We start from the raw sequence: 7022 nt of genomic DNA, 5'->3' as shown, positions 1-7022 counted from the left end.
CAGAATTTATATTTTTAAAAATAAGCACTATTTTAGAAGATTTTTTTGCTCTTACAAAATTTTGATATCGTTTATGGATTTCGAGTAAAACTGGCATTTTTTATACATTAAATATAGGCAAAAATTCCGATTTGTAAAAAATAATTTATATTATTTATAATGAAAAAACGTCACATTAAAAAAAATAACTATACAAGTTTTGTATTAATTATCAATCAATAAAATAAAAATCAACACTAATATTTTAAATAAACAATATCAACTAATAATGTAAGAAAGTCAACATTAACATTTTAAATAAACCTAAATTGATATTTGTAATCACATTAAAATAATATTACAGTAAATGCTCAGTTACTTCCTTGTTCTTAAACGCAAACATTAAAAATTAGAAATTATCCAATAATTGTACATTACCTTTCATAACATTAATTTCATGTTGTATTCTTTCCCATATTCGTTTTCTGGCTAAATAGGCTAAATAGTCTTGTTTTCATCCAAGGAACCTGTGGTCAAGCGTTGTCCATCCTTTTCAGGGACACCCTGTATAGTTGTTACAAAAAAAATAGACCAAATCATTAACCACAAATTCTTTGGGCAATAGAACTATTATTATTGCCATAGAATGACGCAGAATAAGTTAAAGCTTTTTGGAAACAAAATATTCTGTTCCTTCTTGCCAATATGACTTTCACACTTCTATAGTTGTTACAAAAAAACAGATCAAATCATCACAAACTCTTTGGGCGTAAATAATAGGACTATTATCATTACCTCAGGATGGCGCAAACGAAGTTAAATCTTTTTAAAAAACAAAATATTCTGTCCCATCCTGCCAATAACAATTCCATAGTTCTACAGTTGTTTTTTAGGCCACATTCCAAAATAAAAAATTTTGAAATCGGCCAAAAAATAAAAAAATTACAGGCTTGTATCATATTTAAGCGCGACACCCTGTATATAGTACCCCCTAACATCCTTAAATCTAACCCTTTCTACCTAACATCCCTAAAATAGGGTAAATTGACACAAGAGTAATCCTATTATTTTAGCCCAAAGATTCCGTGATTGACCTTCTCTTTTACAACATCTCGTATAAACAGCGAAATGTTAAATTAAAAAAAAATCTTCACAAAATACCGCAAATGAATAAATTAATTAAAAATAAAACAAATATATCGCAAACCCACTGAAGACTGGGTTATTTTTTAATGAGACTGACACCCACTGTAAATCGAAATTTATGAAGGTTTGGAGTCAATAAAACGTCATATTTATGGAGACGATTAATAGAAAACGAAATTATATTTTACAGTTAATGTGTGGAATGTGGAATACTAATTATGAATAAATGTAAATGATTATTATTTGAAGGCGGTATTTCCTGATATGTTCGTGGTTACGCAACTTTGAATCATATAATTCAGCTTTAGGTCGGAAAAGTGAAATCCTCTTTGATAAACCTTATAATTCACGACAGCGGAAGAGAAAATATTATATTTTATTAACAGAAGAAATGCCATCCGTTTTATTCAAATTTTCAAGAAATAAATATTGACTAAACACAGAAACGTTCCCTTCAGTCCATTTCAGTTATATCCATTTTGTTATTGAATTTATGATGCTTTCAGAATATTTGTACAATTATATTTCGAGTTTATAGTTGTCTAGGTTATTATAATGGTAAATGCAAAAGTTTCTAAGTATTTTTCTTAAAGCTTTCACGATACTCTCATAAACAAAACAAACGAACGTTTAAAATGCCGGATTTCAGCAACAAATCTATATCTGATAATATGGGAGATATGAATTTATTCCTCAAATTCGACCTCTACAAATCAAATTCACCCGTTTGTAAATCACATTCGCCTTATTGTTTATTTACAAAAAAAATATACTCGAAACTAATCATCACTCACAATTACGACTAATTCAACTATCACCTTCCTTACGATAAAAATAACAGTAAAGTAAACAAACAGACAGACATGGAACCCCTTTTATCAAATAACAATAATTCACTATATTAAACTGTCACAAAGGCAAATTAAAGAATAATGTGTTACAATCTTCATAAGGGAAAGAAGTGTTGAGCCAATCATATTGGGACAAATGGATAAACCTATGCTGTTGGGACTAACAAATTGAATTTAAAGTGCAAAATTTGATTTACAAGAAGTTGTATTTGACTTGTAAAGGAACGATGTTAAATTTTCAGTACAAAACCCTTACTATACTATTAGAGGTTGACCCATGAAACCTTGTGTAACTGTAAACCTGTAAACGTTGTAACAAATATGTGAACACGTATAAGGTGTTGGATTTAAAATATCATACGTAAGTTTTTGCAACAGTCTCCAATTATTACCTTCAAAATATCATTTAAAAGTACAGAAAATAATTTTTGTTCATAGTAGATAAAATAGTCAAAAAAAAAAAAAAAAAAAAAAAAAAAAAAAAAAAAAAAAAAAAAAAAAAAAAAAAAAAAAAAAAAAAAAAAAAAAAAAAAAAAAAAAAAAAAAAAAAAAAAAAAAAAAAAAAAAAAAAAAAAAAAAAAAAAAAAAAAAAAAAAAAAAAAAAAAAAAAAAAAAAAAAAAAAAAAAAAAAAAAAAAAAAAAAAAAAAAAAAAAAAAAAAAAAAAAAAAAAAAAAAAAAAAAAAAAAAAAAAAAAAAAAAAAAAAAAAAAAAAAAAAAAAAAAAAAAAAAAAAAAAAAAAAAAAAAAAAAAAAAAAAAAAAAAAAAAAAAAAAAAAAAAAAAAAAAAAAAAAAAAAAAAAAAAAAAAAAAAAAAAAAAAAAAAAAAAAAAAAAAAAAAAAAAAAAAAAAAAAAAAAAAAAAAAAAAAAAAAAAAAAAAAAAAAAAAAAAAAAAAAAAAAAAAAAAAAAAAAAAAAAAAAAAAAAAAAAAAAAAAAAAAAAAAAAAAAAAAAAAAAAAAAAAAAAAAAAAAAAAAAAAAAAAAAAAAAAAAAAAAAAAAAAAAAAAAAAAAAAAAAAAAAAAAAAAAAAAAAAAAAAAAAAAAAAAAAAAAAAAAAAAAAAAAAAAAAAAAAAAAAAAAAAAAAAAAAAAAAAAAAAAAAAAAAAAAAAAAAAAAAAAAAAAAAAAAAAAAAAAAAAAAAAAAAAAAAAAAAAAAAAAAAAAAAAAAAAAAAAAAAAAAAAAAAAAAAAAAAAAAAAAAAAAAAAAAAAAAAAAAAAAAAAAAAAAAAAAAAAAAAAAAAAAAAAAAAAAAAAAAAAAAAAAAAAAAAAAAAAAAAAAAAAAAAAAAAAAAAAAAAAAAAAAAAAAAAAAAAAAAAAAAAAAAAAAAAAAAAAAAAAAAAAAAAAAAAAAAAAAAAAAAAAAAAAAAAAAAAAAAAAAAAAAAAAAAAAAAAAAAAAAAAAAAAAAAAAAAAAAAAAAAAAAAAAAAAAAAAAAAAAAAAAAAAAAAAAAAAAAAAAAAAAAAAAAAAAAAAAAAAAAAAAAAAAAAAAAAAAAAAAAAAAAAAAAAAAAAAAAAAAAAAAAAAAAAAAAAAAAAAAAAAAAAAAAAAAAAAAAAAAAAAAAAAAAAAAAAAAAAAAAAAAAAAAAAAAAAAAAAAAAAAAAAAAAAAAAAAAAAAAAAAAAAAAAAAAAAAAAAAAAAAAAAAAAAAAAAAAAAAAAAAAAAAAAAAAAAAAAAAAAAAAAAAAAAAAAAAAAAAAAAAAAAAAAAAAAAAAAAAAAAAAAAAAAAAAAAAAAAAAAAAAAAAAAAAAAAAAAAAAAAAAAAAAAAAAAAAAAAAAAAAAAAAAAAAAAAAAAAAAAAAAAAAAAAAAAAAAAAAAAAAAAAAAAAAAAAAAAAAAAAAAAAAAAAAAAAAAAAAAAAAAAAAAAAAAAAAAAAAAAAAAAAAAAAAAAAAAAAAAAAAAAAAAAAAAAAAAAAAAAAAAAAAAAAAAAAAAAAAAAAAAAAAAAAAAAAAAAAAAAAAAAAAAAAAAAAAAAAAAAAAAAAAAAAAAAAAAAAAAAAAAAAAAAAAAAAAAAAAAAAAAAAAAAAAAAAAAAAAAAAAAAAAAAAAAAAAAAAAAAAAAAAAAAAAAAAAAAAAAAAAAAAAAAAAAAAAAAAAAAAAAAAAAAAAAAAAAAAAAAAAAAAAAAAAAAAAAAAAAAAAAAAAAAAAAAAAAAAAAAAAAAAAAAAAAAAAAAAAAAAAAAAAAAAAAAAAAAAAAAAAAAAAAAAAAAAAAAAAAAAAAAAAAAAAAAAAAAAAAAAAAAAAAAAAAAAAAAAAAAAAAAAAAAAAAAAAAAAAAAAAAAAAAAAAAAAAAAAAAAAAAAAAAAAAAAAAAAAAAAAAAAAAAAAAAAAAAAAAAAAAAAAAAAAAAAAAAAAAAAAAAAAAAAAAAAAAAAAAAAAAAAAAAAAAAAAAAAAAAAAAAAAAAAAAAAAAAAAAAAAAAAAAAAAAAAAAAAAAAAAAAAAAAAAAAAAAAAAAAAAAAAAAAAAAAAAAAAAAAAAAAAAAAAAAAAAAAAAAAAAAAAAAAAAAAAAAAAAAAAAAAAAAAAAAAAAAAAAAAAAAAAAAAAAAAAAAAAAAAAAAAAAAAAAAAAAAAAAAAAAAAAAAAAAAAAAAAAAAAAAAAAAAAAAAAAAAAAAAAAAAAAAAAAAAAAAAAAAAAAAAAAAAAAAAAAAAAAAAAAAAAAAAAAAAAAAAAAAAAAAAAAAAAAAAAAAAAAAAAAAAAAAAAAAAAAAAAAAAAAAAAAAAAAAAAAAAAAAAAAAAAAAAAAAAAAAAAAAAAAAAAAAAAAAAAAAAAAAAAAAAAAAAAAAAAAAAAAAAAAAAAAAAAAAAAAAAAAAAAAAAAAAAAAAAAAAAAAAAAAAAAAAAAAAAAAAAAAAAAAAAAAAAAAAAAAAAAAAAAAAAAAAAAAAAAAAAAAAAAAAAAAAAAAAAAAAAAAAAAAAAAAAAAAAAAAAAAAAAAAAAAAAAAAAAAAAAAAAAAAAAAAAAAAAAAAAAAAAAAAAAAAAAAAAAAAAAAAAAAAAAAAAAAAAAAAAAAAAAAAAAAAAAAAAAAAAAAAAAAAAAAAAAAAAAAAAAAAAAAAAAAAAAAAAAAAAAAAAAAAAAAAAAAAAAAAAAAAAAAAAAAAAAAAAAAAAAAAAAAAAAAAAAAAAAAAAAAAAAAAAAAAAAAAAAAAAAAAAAAAAAAAAAAAAAAAAAAAAAAAAAAAAAAAAAAAAAAAAAAAAAAAAAAAAAAAAAAAAAAAAAAAAAAAAAAAAAAAAAAAAAAAAAAAAAAAAAAAAAAAAAAAAAAAAAAAAAAAAAAAAAAAAAAAAAAAAAAAAAAAAAAAAAAAAAAAAAAAAAAAAAAAAAAAAAAAAAAAAAAAAAAAAAAAAAAAAAAAAAAAAAAAAAAAAAAAAAAAAAAAAAAAAAAAAAAAAAAAAAAAAAAAAAAAAAAAAAAAAAAAAAAAAAAAAAAAAAAAAAAAAAAAAAAAAAAAAAAAAAAAAAAAAAAAAAAAAAAAAAAAAAAAAAAAAAAAAAAAAAAAAAAAAAAAAAAAAAAAAAAAAAAAAAAAAAAAAAAAAAAAAAAAAAAAAAAAAAAAAAAAAAAAAAAAAAAAAAAAAAAAAAAAAAAAAAAAAAAAAAAAAAAAAAAAAAAAAAAAAAAAAAAAAAAAAAAAAAAAAAAAAAAAAAAAAAAAAAAAAAAAAAAAAAAAAAAAAAAAAAAAAAAAAAAAAAAAAAAAAAAAAAAAAAAAAAAAAAAAAAAAAAAAAAAAAAAAAAAAAAAAAAAAAAAAAAAAAAAAAAAAAAAAAAAAAAAAAAAAAAAAAAAAAAAAAAAAAAAAAAAAAAAAAAAAAAAAAAAAAAAAAAAAAAAAAAAAAAAAAAAAAAAAAAAAAAAAAAAAAAAAAAAAAAAAAAAAAAAAAAAAAAAAAAAAAAAAAAAAAAAAAAAAAAAAAAAAAAAAAAAAAAAAAAAAAAAAAAAAAAAAAAAAAAAAAAAAAANCGCATTGTATTAGCTATGTCCTGTCCAAATTTGGTTAGTGCAACTCTCTCGGTTTCGAAAATACAATACCTATGTATGTTTTCAGCCACGAAAACTGAATATAGTCCGGTCAATCTAGACATTCAAAGATACATAAATTTACAACAAGCTGAAAGTGAGTAAAGTTGTTCAAAACATAATTAAAAATAACATATTAAAATTCCTCATCGTTCCAGTGCTCGGAAAAAAATTTACTCGATGTCAAAGGTCAAAAAAATGGTTTATATAAAATATATCATAAAATTACTTCAGACAAAAATTGTAGATCATAAAATTGTCTATAAAAAATGTATCTATACTTTTTTTCCTAAGAGCCATCGTTTCTGAGATATAACGATTCACAAAGTTGTAAAAGTTGTAATCGTTATAATCGTCATTTCCACGCCACCTATAAGGTAGTGTACTTAGCGTATTTTTTAACGTGGTTTCCCCAGTAGGCCTATTCCACAGGTCTGTTATCATTCTCTTTAGTTTGAAATAATAACATGCATAATAACATATATTATGCAAGGGTTGGAAATAATAAAAGCGATGGAAATTAAAAAAAGTAATATGTTACATAGAGAAAGTTCATTCGGTTCAATCACACTAGTTTACGTGTTGTAAACTTTAACAGTTTTCATTTAAAAACACAAGTAAATAAAAAGTACCAAATTAAATTATGTCAAACTAATAATTACAGGACAGCAGCGAATAGGTTGATAAAGGTTATAGGTACTAAAATTAATATAGGTAGGTAGGTAGGTAGGTAGGTATGGTGATTTTAATTTTGTTTAAATATAAAATAATATTTTAATTTAATTTTCCCCTGAGTTGCTCCTTTCTGTACCTCCATTTGTACAGAAATTCCAAATTAACAAATAAAGCTTATGCTTTTATTCTCTTGCTCATTAATAATAATTAATAATTAAATTAATTAAAATTTCTCGCAAATGTTTATTATTAAATTAAGAGAAATCCAATTCAATTAACTCGTTCAGTAATTTTTAATTTATAACTTGTTTTCATATTTTCCAAAAGCAAATAACACCCTAAATATGTGGTGAAAAAATCGG

This window comes from Anoplophora glabripennis, unplaced genomic scaffold (assembly GCF_000390285.2).
Source record: "Anoplophora glabripennis isolate ALB-LARVAE unplaced genomic scaffold, Agla_2.0 scaffold2105, whole genome shotgun sequence".
Classification (NCBI taxonomy): domain Eukaryota; kingdom Metazoa; phylum Arthropoda; class Insecta; order Coleoptera; family Cerambycidae; genus Anoplophora; species Anoplophora glabripennis.
This window is presented reverse-complemented; position numbering follows the sequence as displayed.